Consider the following 15,097-nt stretch of genomic DNA (forward strand, 5'->3'; position numbering starts at 1 on the left):
TGCAAGATATGTTAAGAAAAAAAAAAAGAAGAAGAAGGTAGCGGGAGGGGAGGAATGAAGCGGGGGAAATCGGAGGGGTGGACGAACCATGAGAGACGATGGACTCTGAAAAACAAACTGAGGGTTCTAGAGGGGAGGGGGGTGGGAGGATGGGTTGGCCTGGAGGTGGGTATTGAGGAGGGCACGTTCTGCATGGAGCACTGGGTGTTGAGCACGAACAATGAATCATGGAACACTTCATCTAGAACTAATGATGTAATGTATGGGGATTAACATAAGAATAAAAAAAAATTTCCTTAAAAAAAATAAATAAATAAAATAAATAAATAAATAAAACCTGCAAAAAAAAAAAAAAAAAGAATGTTCCTTAAACTCCTTTAAAAACATAACTGTGATATTTAACCTTTGATATCTAAGTGATTTAATAAAATATTCTTTAAAAATCTGCTAACATTCACACCAGAGGAAATACTGAAAAGAGAATAAAACATCCGAGCCCCTGGATCCGACAGAATTTACGTCAGCCTCAATCCGACTTTTAGAAAAGCTGGAGCCAGAAACTGCTAAATAAAAGGTAATGCAACTAGGCATAACACAATAAAAGATATTACCTTAAAAATGCATTATTGTTGCCAATTATAAGAATCACTTCAACTTAATTTCAAAAGCACAATCACCCTCAATAGAAAGAGTCTCTTTTTTAAATTTCAAGGAGTATTACATTAAGGCAATAACTCACCTTCCAGCTATAATATCGCCCTCCCTTATTGCAACACATTTCATAAATACTTCTCATCGACATGTCAAGCTAATTCACGTTAATTTTATTGTATTTTGGTGCTATCTCACATTTGTGTACAATTACCTTTATCATTTTATTGCCAAGGCAGAAAATAATCAGAACAATTATTCGAAAACGGAGGTTTATAAATTCTAAATCACAGTTGCTGGCATTTTTGATAAAACAGCAGCTTTATCTCAGGAAGTGGCAGGGACATGGGATAAATCATGCATCAGTCAAGTGTAGCTGACCCCCAAGTGCATTGCACAATATCAGAATTGCTTCCAAAGAAACTTTCCGGCATCATCCATCATCCTTCATCATACTAAAATAGCTACACACCTGAAGAATAGAAGCTGGAGGATAATAAAAAAAAAAAAAGAAGAAGAAGAAGGAGAAATCCCAAGCAGTGTGGGCAAAACCATTAACTGCTCTCCCTTTAAACTGTAAGATATGGTCCGTGCACATAAACAAATATGACGTTACAATAACTCTAAATATCCGTATTCATATTCGTCAACTCAGTTTTAAATATAAATGAAATAAGGAGTAGAGTCATAAACAGAAGAAGTGCATTTCTAGCCCACATGCATTTTTATGTTGTGTTTGGGTATGGCTGCTTTTAAAACTGGCCATCTCCATCAGGTCTGCGTGAGTAATACTGCAAACCATAGTCAGCGGATTACCCTGTCACTACATCTGTTCTAGAGTCCTCATTTTCTTCAAAAGTTTATTGCTTAAAAAAAAAAAAAGATGTAACTTGATTTTAAAGACAAGAATGAAGGGAGAAATCTGTGAGTGCCCACACTGGCTTCTCCGTGAGTTAATTACAGGTGACAGGGAGCACTCCAGTTGTGCAGGCTGTCAGGAGGGCAGGGGGCCGCTCCCCACGCACACATCTTCCCACGGCGGGGGTGGGGGGGTGGCCTCGGACCTCAGCTGCAGCTTTCCTCGGGGAAACACAACTAGCACTTCACACCACACCTCTGGCACACACTACCTTGTTTTAACTCCCTTTTATAAGGCAAGATAAAATAGCCTGGGATCATCTATTTCCTTTGTTGTCAAAAAGCAAACATCCCAGAAAAAGAATGCTTCTGCGGCTTTACAGAGGTGACCTCATGCCAACGGACTATCGGAAGGTCTAGCTGAGTAGGAACGAAATTTATTAGCTGCACATGTCTGGCACGGGGCCAGGTGCTTTACATACATTATCTCATTTACTCCTCCCAGCAAACCTAAGGTAGAACAAATTACTTGTAGATGAGAAAACAGATTGAGAGGTTAAGGGAACAGCCCAAGGGCACAGCATACAAGTAGTAGGTGGGTATTCAAGGTCAAATCCAACACACTACAAAGCCTACACTTTTGCCAGACTCGTAACTATCTCCTAGACACAAACACAGTCCTCACTGTATCAGTCAGAACGGGCTTGATTATTCCGCAGTAACAAATACCACCAAACATCCAGTGTGGGTCTGGGTTCATCTCCAGGACATTGCACGCCTGACCACTGCAGCCAGGGTCAAGGAGGGTGAGGAATCCTGCACAGACATCTAAATGCTCTGCCCTCCCTACACCAAGATCTGGACACTTCATAAAGATGTCCAACAATTTCCAATCCTCATCTGATGAAAACTAACAATGATAAGTTTGAATTTTTGTCTGCTAAGTTTTATAGTCCTTTGCTTTCAATAAACTCAATTCCAGTAAGAAAACTTCATGAAATAGGAGTCAGGTATAAGACCTCACATACCACAGTGTCCATAAAGACACAGAATACTTTGAAACTTTTGACTATCACACCTCTAAGTATGAATATGGTATGACCCCTGCTATATGAAAGTACAATAAGAACTTTTAGAGGGCTTCATGTTAATGTCATGAAATTTTAATATCTGTGATTATAACAAACAGAAGTGAGATTCATAATGAATCACATGTAGGTAAAAAGAACCAATCCAACAAAAAATGGGAATGAAAAGAAAATGGGCTAACAACAACAACAAATAAGCCCTAAATTAAGAGAGAATGCTATAAAAGAAAATTATTATTCATATAAAATTAATAGTAGAGGACCCTCAATATTTCTTTTAATTTCTTCTGAACATGAAATATTTGGATATTTGAAAAATAAGCAAATTAGCTGGTCCCCCTATTTGGAAACATGCCATCTACTTTGAAACAAAGGTAGTTCATTTTCTGTCTATCCTAGTCCAACCTCAACCCCAAGTTCTTAACCACACTTACGAGAGTAGTTAGAAAAATTCCATAGATGACTTTTTTGCCAAGCAAGCACAGGAAATACTCTCCTTCACAAATAGGATTTTGCCGAGCAGACCCACCCGCATTGGTGATCGCAGTGCAGTGACAGAAACGCGTTTCCCCCCTCCGTCTGCTCACTTCCCGTTACATAGAGAGTACACTGTGGATCCCGAGAGCCAGGTTCTCACTATCAGAGAAGGGTAGAGGCTACAAGGAAACCTGCCGTGTTGGATTTGAATTGGAGGTGTCAAGACAAACTCACGGTGTTTAATATGTGTGCAGATGACCAACAGAGAAGTCAAGACAGGATGCGTGATGATGCGCAGGCATGGTGCAGTGTCCTATGCAGGTCCCCAGCCCTGTCCACTGAGAAGGGTCAGAGCCACAGAACGTCAGCACCAACAAGCACACCGGGGCCCAGATCTGGGTTTCTAAATATCATCTTCCAGGAAAAGGTACTTGGGCTCCCTGTGGATGTGACTGAATCCAGGACTGGGGCAAGGAAAATACAAGATAAGTCTGGATTATACGTGGTGCCAGAAAGTAAGGAAGCGCTAGAAGAAGGATGGGCATGTCACGGAGATACAGGAGTCAACCCCAAGGAGTTCCCAAGAGCCAAAGTCAAAGCTGTTTGAGTAACGAAATAAGTAAAGACAATATTTCCTAAAACCCACAATGTGAAAAAATATCCAAGCGTCCATTCTAGTACCAATAATTCCTCACAGAAAATAAATGGGAGAGAAAGAACAGCTCTTCCTTAAGAATTCCAAGTAGTAAATGAAGAAAGATGAAGGAAATACGTAACATCAGGCAAACAACACAGCAATGATTATTGCAGGCAAGATACATCAATGGATGCAAAAATTAGTTGGTGAAAGCCTGAGAACCAAGAAGTCTGCATGGTTTCAAAATATCTCCCCCAACGTACTTCTTAACTTCACAGGGGGAAACAGTAACTCGATAGTTGGAGAGACATGACAGATTGCACCTTACCCGAGTGAGCAAGGTTAGCATTCCCGGTGCCTGACATGTGGGCGTTACATACCTCATGGTGTGACGCCTTGAGAGGGAACATCCCCTCTGTGCTCTTTTTTTTTTTTTTTTAAAGATTTTTATATTTATTTGACAGAGAGAGACAGGGAGAGAGGGAACACAAGCAGGGGGAGTGGGAGAGGGAGAAGCAGGCTTCCCGCGGAGCAGGGAGCCTGATGTGAGGCTCGATCCCAGGACCCCGGGATCATGACCTGAGCCGAAGGCAGACGCTTAACGACTGAGCCACCCAGGCGTCCGAACCCTCTGTGCTCTTTTTAACAAAAATGCGAAACTCAATCTGATCATGAGCCGACATCACAAAGCCAAATCAGGGACATCCTGCTAAATACTTGACCAGCGTTCATCAAAAGCATCAAGGTCACAAAAAAGCAAGGAAATAGGAACTGTTACAGAGTAGAAACAAAGGACAGATGGTCAGTAAACGCCGTGTGGGGCCTTGGGCTGGACGGCAGAAGAGAAAAAGGACAGGAGTGGGACCCATGGTGAGCCATGAACAAGACTCGGAGCAGGACCCAACACTGAGGAATGCGCCGATGCGTTGTACTTTGCTCCCTGGTGGTGGTGCCCGCACGAGGTTGTGCAAAGTGACGGAAGGCATCGACAACGGGCGGCACCAGATGGACGGGGCGGAGAAACGTCTGTGCTATTTGTGCAACTCTTCTACCGGTGTAAAATTATTCAAATAAAAAGTCAAAAAACCCCGTTCCACCGGCATCCATATACATGGCAAGGTCTGTCCTGAACCCAAAGACCGGCCGCTGAGAAACGGGGAGATGGGCCTCGGGAAGACAAGAAGCGTCTGCAGGGCCCTCATCAGCCGCCCCTGAGAGGGCACACTGCCCACACACTGGGGAAAGCCGGCAGACGTGCATTAAAATTCTCAATGAAAACCCCTCCCCGCAGCCTCTGGGATTCAGAACCACGACACTGCATGTTTGCCTCGGAGACACTTTGGTTGGTACAGAGACCCAGGTCTGGGGTGGGGAATGTGAGCTGGGGCTGGGAAATAAAAAGGTGACATAGATCATAAATTGAGATTAGTGTCAACTGGCCGGCAGCTCTCTATCACATTATAAGTCAGACGAAGAAATGAGGGTCCTCCTTCTCAAAATGGGAAGCCATTCAGAATATTTGCTCCACAGCTTCCACCCCAATAGGCCTCTCTTGGCAAAAAAGGAAAAGGAAAAAACAAATACCATCAAGACTACTACATGAAGATGTAGTAATTAAAAGGGGAAACACTATGTAAGAGTTTATTTAAAACCACACAAAACACTACTTCTTTCCAGAAACATCTAAGCGTGGAGATTGCGGGCACTGAGGCACACGCCCACGTCCCAAGGTCGCCCAGGCTGATGTGAGGTGCACTGGGAGGCCCTGGCCCAGACATCACACCCTGGTCAGGGTTCCAGGTCAGGCCACATAACGCAGATGGGAACAAGAGCCAGAGATGGATACCAGTGTTTTACTTAGACATTTTTATAAGGAAGCCAGAGGTTGAAAGCACAGCTAGGATAACTACACAAATTTGGATTTTACTAAAATGTTATGTCCCTTGAGCCAAGGTATTAATCTCATTATAAAAGTAGTCTCTCCTCTCAGTGGTCATTCATTAAACATGCATAAATTTTTAAATGTACTTTTGTTACTGGATCACACGCGAAGAGCAAATAAAAACGGTGCAGGACTAAGGTGGATCAAAGTGGCTTCGGAGGCGGGGTGGGCTGGAAGAAGATTCAGAGTGACTGAAAATTCCAGACACCTTGGGCTGGACGGCAGCTTCCTTTTATAAATACTGATAAAACACAGCTTTCCGTGTGGAACAATGTTTTGATCCCCAAAACACAAATCATCAATTTTCTTTTCTTAAAAATGGTGAGGATAAAATTAAAAGGAAGAGTCCAGATGGCAAGTACTACAATCCCACTGTCCCTGTCACTGTGTGCTCTCCAAACGCGGCCACGCACACGGGCAGGTGTGCCAGCGCCCGTCCCCAACCGGGCCAGAGCTCCCGGAGTGCACAGCGGGACATCAATCTTGTCGGTGCCACCCCGCTGGGCGAGGGAAGACACCAAACTGGCCGGTAACGGCGTGGGGAATGTCATTACATTCTCGGTGACCAGACACAGGGCTGTGTCTGCAGGAACCTGCATTCCCATGAAGTCCTGATGTCATTTTAACTACATGAAGAAGCTCTGCCTAGAAAAAAGGGAAGAATCCTGGTAGAAAGAGATAAGCCAGGACAGACCGCATTCCACCCACTTCTGGCAGAGAGCATGTCTGTGTTATCACTTCTCCCTTTTGACGATGTGATAGAGCGTAAGGTTATAGTACATAAAATGGGTCCAGAATTTTGGAGTATGCCCGATCGGAAGAGATGAGAATTTTCATTCTCCACAAGCAAACAGGAATTTAAAAGTTGAGTAGACCATCTATCATCTGTAATGAGTCATAATCAGCAAGTGAAATGTAGAAAATGCGTCTTATCACTTGGCCTATAAAAGCTTCTGATCCATGGGGTAAAAACGCACTGAACTTTAATAAGCACTCCATTAAAACAAATAAACCCAAACACCTAATTACCAAGTGGCTATTTATAGTTTCTAAAATAACTTAACCCACTTTTACGAAGCAGATATTTTAAGATTCACAGAAAAATCCTGCCCAATTCCAGCTCTAGATACTACATTTATTTTGCCTGGACCCAGAGGATCAAGAGATCTGTAACTATAAATTATGTTATTTGTACCATAAATTCAAAGGGAAACTAGTCTCATTTACACATGGCAATTACTTACAAGAGAAAACTGAGTCGTAAGTTTAAATTGTTAACCTGGTCAAAGGGAAATCGCAGCGCTAACGGCAGGCGCTGTGTGCCCAGCCAGCAATGCCTCCATTTACTTCAGTAGTTTTGCAACAGAGGCTACTTTCCAGCAAAATCCCTTCTTCTCTAATTCGGCCTACTTTATATTTTTAGTGTCCTGCTCAGGCAAATTACTGTCCCCGTGGAGATGTCCCTGTTAAAACAGCGCAGAGAGGGAAAAGCATGTAATCTGTTCATACACAGAAAGGAGTGCCTGATACTCAGAGCACCAGTGACAAAATAAATAGATGAAAATAAAGACGAGCGAAGACCGCAAACGTCAGAATCAGAGTGGGTGAAGACCACTGCATGCCACTAAGTGAACGCTGACCCCACCCAGACCAGGCTGTCCAGTACAACAGCTGCTAGCCACGTGGGGCAACCTGTTTAAATGTAAACTAATTAAAACGTAAGAAAGTTAAAAACTCCGTTCCTAAGTCACACTCGTCACATTTCAAGGGTCTGGTGGCCACAGGTGCCTAGTGGCTCCATTCTGGACGGCACGGACATACGTTTCCATCGCTGCCCGAGGGCCGTGACAGGCTGAGAACACTGTCACTTCACAGACAAGGGAAACTGAGACCAACAGGTGATGAGCTGCTGTCACTGATAAACCAGGAGCCCAGAGCTCACGGGGGTCCCAGAACTAGTGGCTGGCCACTGAGCATGTCCTTCCCTGCTGCCACGGTGAGCCAGAACTGCACGTGGTCAGGGCCTGTTCAAAGTCAGACGCAGGCTCAGCACACATCTGACCCACAAGCGCCCGATGGGCAGCTGGTGGACGAGGCTCGGAACGACACGCATAAACGGCCCTAACACTACGGATCCCAAACCCTAAGCACAGCCGCTGAACTCAAGAAGCCGGCAGCCTGGTGAGCAATTTCTCAACCCAAGACTTCAAATACCCTCTCTACTTGGCTTAGTTCTCAGAAACACCACATTAAACATCCTTGGGACAAAATTTTAATTAATTGTTTAGGACAGAGTCTCAGATGTGGAAATGCCCTAAATGTCCATCAATAAAAGGATGTTACCTGTTACGGTGGGACGCTACGGTATCTCTAGATAATGCTGGCAAAAGCTCAATCATGTGGAACGTACTTACGACAAAAGGTCAGGTGAAGGAGTCACACACAAAACTGCGATTGCCCCACGTACAGAAATTATCCCGGGTGTGTGTGTGTGTGTGCACCTGGTGTTTGTGCACAGACGTGTGCATAAGTGTACCACACAATGAAGAGAAGGAAAAAAAGCAGAACACACCAGCAGAGGAATGGAGGTCCGAGATACCAGTGTCAGCAAACAAAAACTTTGAAATAATGAACACGTTCAAAACTAAGAGGAAAAGACGGAGAAAATGAATGAGAAACTGGAGGCTTTGAAATACAGAACCAAAACACACGTTAAAAATGAAATGGGCATTTCATAGAACTGGAAAATGCAAACTCTGAAATGGGGAAGCCCCAGGATAAGACTAACAGGAGGCTGGGCGGAGCAGAGCGCAGGGTCTGTGAGCCGCACAACGGGTCCACGGAAAATGTCCAAGCCGGGGCACAGACGGGAGGACAAATGGGAGGAAAACAGTAGCACCAAAGGTGAGGGACAATCAGCAGGAAAGGAACAGTAATTACAGAAATGAGTCAAGAATTTTCTGAAACAGAGAACACCAACCCAGAGATTCAAAGAGCTCAGCAAACTCCAGGCGGAATAAAACTGAAGAGAAATCACAGCTACATGGAACACAGTTAATTAGCTTCAAGCCAAAGAGAAAACCACTGCAGCATCCCGAGTCAAAGATTCACGTTAGCTTCCAAGGAGCAACCACAGAACAGACAGCTGCCTTTTCAACAGAAACCCTAGGAACCAGGAGAAAGCAAAGGGCACACTCGAAATAAAGTAACTCGAGAAGCAACAACCGTTACCCAACTCTTCCTACACAGACAGAAGATACCGTGTTCAAGACCCATTCCGTCCACTGCTAATTGACCAGCATTAAAAAAAAAGAAAAGAAAACTTAGGGGATCTTCAAGCAGAAGGAAATTATCCCACATGGAAGCACAGTAACGAAGATAGGAACAAAACCCACCAATCAATCAATCAATCAGATAAATCTGCATGAGTATTAAATGTTGAAAACAACAATAATGATGATGATGATAGCTTTTAGAGTATTTATAGAATTATACACAAGAGCATAAAAGGGTTAGAGGTAAATAGAAGAAAGTTTTATAAAGTACCTCATTATTCAGAAAGTGGTAAAGGGACAATTTTAGGTGAGCAATAGCAAGGCAAGGATGCATGCTGTAATCTCTAGGTGAATCACTAACAGAAAAAAATAAGTATGTAGAATGAGAAAGGTAATAGATGAGGAAAATGAAGAATAAAAAATATTTTATTAATCTAAAAGAAAGCAAAATAAAGTAGAAATAAAGGACAAAAGAGATATGGGTCAAGTAGAAGACAAATGGCAAAATGATAGAATTAAATTCAACTACATCTATAATTATTATTATTTTGAGAGACAGAGACTGGGTTTGTGAGAGCAAATGGTGGCAGGGTGGGGAGGGGCAGAGGGAGAGAGAGAATCTTAAGCAGGCCCCACACCCAGCGCGGAGCCCAACACAGGACTCTATCTCATGACCCCAAGATCATGACCTAAGCTGAAATCAAGAGTCGGATGCTTAACGGACTGAGCCACCCAGGCACCCCTGTAATTTTAATGTGACTAGACTGAAAAAATGAAGCTTATCATACCAGATATTTTAAAAGTGCATACACTATTTACACACTTTAAATATAAGGACAAAGTCTGAACGTAAAGGGTGGGATAAGATACACCATTCAGATGTGATCGAAAGAAGTCCCATATAATAACAGTAACACCAAACAATGTACATCTTGCACCCATTAGGACACTACTATTAAAAAAAGACAGAGTGACAAATGTTGGCCAGGATGGGGAAAATCTGGAGCCCTTGCGCACTGTTAGGAGCAGAGGAAAATGATGTACTTGCCACAGACAGTGAGGAGTTTCCTCAGAAATTCAGAGCTACCACATACATGATCTAGCAAGTCCACACCTGGGTGTATATCCAAAAGAAGGGAAAGCAGGGACCTGAGGAGATGCCTGCACCCCCACGTCCACAGCAGCATTATTCACAATAGCCAAGAGGTGGAAGCAGCTCAAGGGTCCACCAGTGGATGAATGGGTAAGTAAAATGTGGTGGATGCTTCTATGATCCGTAATTTCATGTGTCAACTTGACTGCGCCACGGGGGGTCCAGCCATTTGGTTACATATTATTTCCGGGTATGTCTGTGAGGGTGTTCTCACACCGAGACGAGCATTTGATTCGTGTACATAGAGGAAAGCAGACTCTCTTCCTCAACGCAGGTGGGTCTCATCCAATCCGCTGAGGGTCTAAATAGAAGCAAAAATAAGATGAAGGAAGGGAGAAATTCGCTCTCGGCCAGACTGCCTTCCAGCCGGGATATATGCTGCATAGCAAATTCTCTGTTTTTCTGGAGAACCCTATCACGACATGCAGTGGAGTATTATTCCGCCTTCTCACAGATGCTGCAAGCATGGACACACCACGAGGACACCATGCTAAGTGAAATGAGCCAGTCACAAAAAGACAAATGCTATAGGAGTCCACTTCTATGAAATACCTAGAGGGGTCAAATTCACAAAAACAGAAAGTAGAATTATGTTGCCAGGGGCTAGGGGGAAGGTGAAACGGGGAGTCACCTCATGGGTACAAAAATTTCAGTGCTGCAAGATGAAAACGTTCTGGAGATACGGGGCACAACAATGTGAACAGACTGAACTATTTACTTAGAAATGGTTAAGAAGATAAATTTTATATTATGTGTTTTACCACAATAAAAAAAGAAATCCTAACCAATGCAGAAGCTAAGGCAAGAAGTATTAATTGCAATATAAAGATACATTTCATAATGATCAACAAGTCAGGTCAAAAGGAAGACCTAACAATGTGAACTCTGTATCCACCTAATATCAAAGTCTAAAAATATATTAAGCAAAAAACAGAGCTAAAGAAGCCAAAAAATCAAAAACGTAATTTCAGATTTTAAAGCATCTCTCTTGGGGCGCCTGGGTGGCTCAGTCGTTAGGCGTCTGCCTTCTGCTCAGGTCATGATCCCAGGGTCCTGGGATCGAGCCCCGCATAGGGCTCCCTGCTCTGCGGGAAGCCTGCTTCTCCCTTTCCCATTCCCCCTGCTTGTGTTCCCTCTCTTGCTATCTCTCTCTCTGACAACTAAATAAAATCTTTAAAGCATCTCTCTCAGTAATTGATGCGAGCACGCAGACAAAGAGGTCTTAAAGTTTATGGAAGATGTGCGCACCCTTAACCAGCTTGATGGGGGTCATACATAGAACGCCACCCCCAACTGCAGAACGCGTCTTCTCTTCCGGTGCGCGCTGACCCCTTCTCATGCGCTGTTTCACCACAGCAAGTCTCAACACACTGCAAGGACTGAAGTCAGACCGCTGTGCTCACCACCTGCAGTGAAAATGGAAATCACCAACAAGAAGATAACCGGAAAAAAACAACGTTTAGAAAGTAAGGCACACACATCTAAATACTCTGGGGTTAAACATGTAATTATCACAGACTTAGAAAGTATTTTGAATTGAGTGAACATAAAAATAGGAGTATCAGTCTTTACAGAGTGCAGCCAAGAGCTGCATTCACATCAGAAGAAATGCACAGCTCTGTAAGTCCGTATGAAAAACAACAGAGGCTGAAAATCAAGTGAGCTTCCATCTCAAGAACCTGAAAAACAAAAACACCAAATTAAATCCAAAGAAAACAGATGGAAGGTAGTAAGAGCAGAAATCCCTGAAACAGAAATTAGGCATAAAACAGAAAAACAAGGACAACAACAAAACCAAAAGTCAGTCCCCTGTAATCAGTAAACCGATACTGATCATGAAAAAAGAGAAAGGACAACGTCCCAACAGTATTAATGGAAAACTGTGGAACTTCGACTCAGTCAGTGAAAGCAGCAGAAAACCAGGAACACTGGTGCAGGGGTGCGACCCCACGACCCACCTGCCGATGCGGCAGTGTGGGGGCTCCCCATGTGCCCTGAACGCAGACACACCCTCCCACACACGAGGCCCTCGTGCGAGGCTGGACAAAGGTGGCGGCAGCCTCTGGGCTCCATACACCCATCATGATACAATTTGAAGTATGTTAATCTGCTATTGCTGTAAAAAGAATTTACTGCAAACATCATGGTCCAAACACCCCCATTTGTCCTCTGATGGTCATTTGCCTCAGAAGTGCCACTGGTCCAGCCGGGGCCTCTGCTCAGGGTCTCAGAGACCATGTCCCAGTGTCCGCAGGGTTGATTCTTACCTTCAGGCTTGGGGGAGAATCCACTTTGCCAGCACATGTGGGTGGCTGTGGAAGCCAGTTCCCTCAGCTGGAGGGCTGGGACCCCATTTTCTCGCAGGGTGGCAGGCAGTGACCGCCCTCAGCACCTTGTCCCACTGCCCCCGCCACCTCAGCCACAGAGAACACCCTCTCCTGCCTGCAACCAACGTCCTCTCCCATCCCCAAATGGGAAAACTCACCACTTTGAAGGAGCCCATGTGATTATTAGGTCAGGACCACTCCCAAACTCTCCCTATGTTTAGGTCAAGTGATGAGTAACCTCAACTGCATTTGCAAAATCCCTTTTTCCACAAAATACAGCAATTGCAGGAGTAACATCAGGGGGCAGTCATGGGTGCCCCCTTAATATTAACCTACCACAGAAATTAATAACAAAGCCATAAATAAAAATCTCCATGTTTTGAAATATAAAAATACTTCCAAATAACTCATTTTCCAAGAAGGAAATCATAATGAAAATTAAAAGATACTTGAAAAGGCAAACAGTGAAAACATGACCTACTATAATTTTTAGAACACAGTGAAGTAGGACTCGGAGGATGCTACGTGAAATCAGCAAAGGCAAGAGGGTAAAAAGCATAAGGTAAGCCTTTAATCTGGAAGTCAGAAACGGGACAGAGAATAGGAAACAAGGAGCAAACAGTGGGCAGAAACTGATGAGCTATCAGATCTAAGACACAATACGTGGGCCCATAGTCAACTCTGGTTCCTAAAGACTAAAAAGACAGGCAAACATCTCCTGAAATAGGACAAGCAGAAAGGAGAGAACGTGAAAATAAGCAATATAAGGAATGAAAACAGGGGACATAATTACAGAGATTTAAAACTTGCAAGAACACCATGAACTATATTCCCCCTCAAAAACTGAAAATCTGGCTTAATATAATTAACCTAACTACAGCTTTAAAAAAATAATCTTATAACTAAAAAAGCAATTAAATCACTAATTTAAAAGTCTTCTCACAAATACCAGGTTACAAAATGTACCAAATTTTGAAAGAAAAGGTCATTTTAATCTAAATTCTTCTAGAGAAAAGAGAATAGAGAATGGCCAACCCATTCATGATCAGGTTATCTTTGAAACCCAGACCAGACAGGGATGCTATAAGAAAGGAAAAGAATGGGCAGTCTCATTCATAAACACAGATGCAAAAACCCTAAACAAAAATTTAGTAGGCCTAGTCCAGATGATGCTTAGTGGACAAGTTCATCCCAGAAATGCAAAGATGACTTAACATTAATAAATCTATAGAACTAATTACCCACATCAACAGACCTAGGGGGTGGGAATCACATAATCATTTTGATAGATGCAGAAAAATAATTTAATAAAATTGAGAGCCTATTAATGATTTTTAAAAATTTCTCAGACAACCAAAATAGAAGGAACCTTCCTTTCTACCAAAAGCCTATAGCAAGCTTCATTTTTGGTGGTGAAAAATTAACAGTTTTCTCTTTAAAATAAGTAACAACGTAAGTATATAAATTATGACCATGTCTTTACTGACCATGCTCGTGGAGGTCCTAGCTAGCACGACATGGCAAGTTAAAGAAGTAAATGATTAATTAACAGAGTGGAAAGCAAGAAACCAACTCTCACTCATAGATAGTATGATTGATCGTCTACATAGAAAATTCAAGAATATTCATATAGTATATTAAAGAGAGAATTTAGCAAGGAAAGTAGACATAAAATAAGCACATAAAAATCAATACAGCATTTCCATGTACCAATCACAAAGAAGGGATTACCTAAAAAAAAAAGATACCATTTATAATAGCAACAAAAACAATAAGGACCTGGCGAAAACATCACAAAAGATAGGCAAGCTCTTTATGAAAGAAACTATTAAAAATTGGCAGACACTAAAGAAGACCTAAATAAATATACAGGAAAGATACAGCACATTCCTGAGGAAGAAGACTCACACCATGACACCATGTTATTCTCCCCACATTAATTAATTAATTATAGATGTAAGCAGCTCCAATCAAAACACCAAAGGCTTTTTTCTAAGAATCTGACAAGCTGATTCTGAAATTTGTATGGACGAGCAAGATGGGAAGACTTATGCCACTGTTAAGAATTAGCCTAAAGCCATGGTAATTAATATAATGTGGTATTAGTACAGAAACAGAACTATAAAGGAACAGAATCACAAATTCAATTATGTTCGACTCCACGAAAATTAAGAACCCCCGTCCACCGAAAGGCAGTAGAAGGGAAACGGAAAGGTAAGCCACACACTGAGGGACAGTAACAGCTGCCCGTGTGACAAAGCCCTCGAGTCCAGAAGGTAAAATTCTCCTGTCAATCCGTAAGACAAGGATACCTCGGTAGAAATATAGGCAAAAGGCTACGAGCAGGCATTCTGCAAGAGGAATTGTGAGTGACGACGTGAAAAGCGGCTCCAACTCACTGGTAATCAGAGAGACGCAAATGAAGATCACAATGAGATTATTTTCTAGCCAGTAGGTTAGCAATGATTAAGGAACTTCCAAGTTTTGGTAAGGATGAGCATCAACTGATAGGAGTCTGATCTGCTTCAACCATTTTTACAGAACAGTTACCGTCCTGTAACACCGAATAGTGACGGCGCAGGAACTGTACCCTTGAGTGTACCGCAAGGAGAAGCGGTTACGGATGCACACTGGAAGCCGCCTGAGAGCGTGATCATAGCTGTCGTGGGAGACCGGCAAAAACTGGGAA

At 42.9% G+C, this 15,097-nt stretch overlaps 1 protein-coding gene across 2 annotated transcripts in view; it reads right to left on the reverse strand.

The window, feature by feature from the left end:
* The window catches only part of MGMT (O-6-methylguanine-DNA methyltransferase), a 255,691-nt gene that overhangs the window by 220,888 nt on the left and 19,706 nt on the right, over window positions 1-15,097 (reverse strand). The window lies entirely within an intron of this gene.

This window comes from Leptonychotes weddellii, chromosome 6, assembly GCF_054177405.1.
Source record: "Leptonychotes weddellii isolate Sample4059 chromosome 6, ASM5417740v2, whole genome shotgun sequence".
In the NCBI taxonomy this organism is placed as follows: domain Eukaryota; kingdom Metazoa; phylum Chordata; class Mammalia; order Carnivora; family Phocidae; genus Leptonychotes; species Leptonychotes weddellii.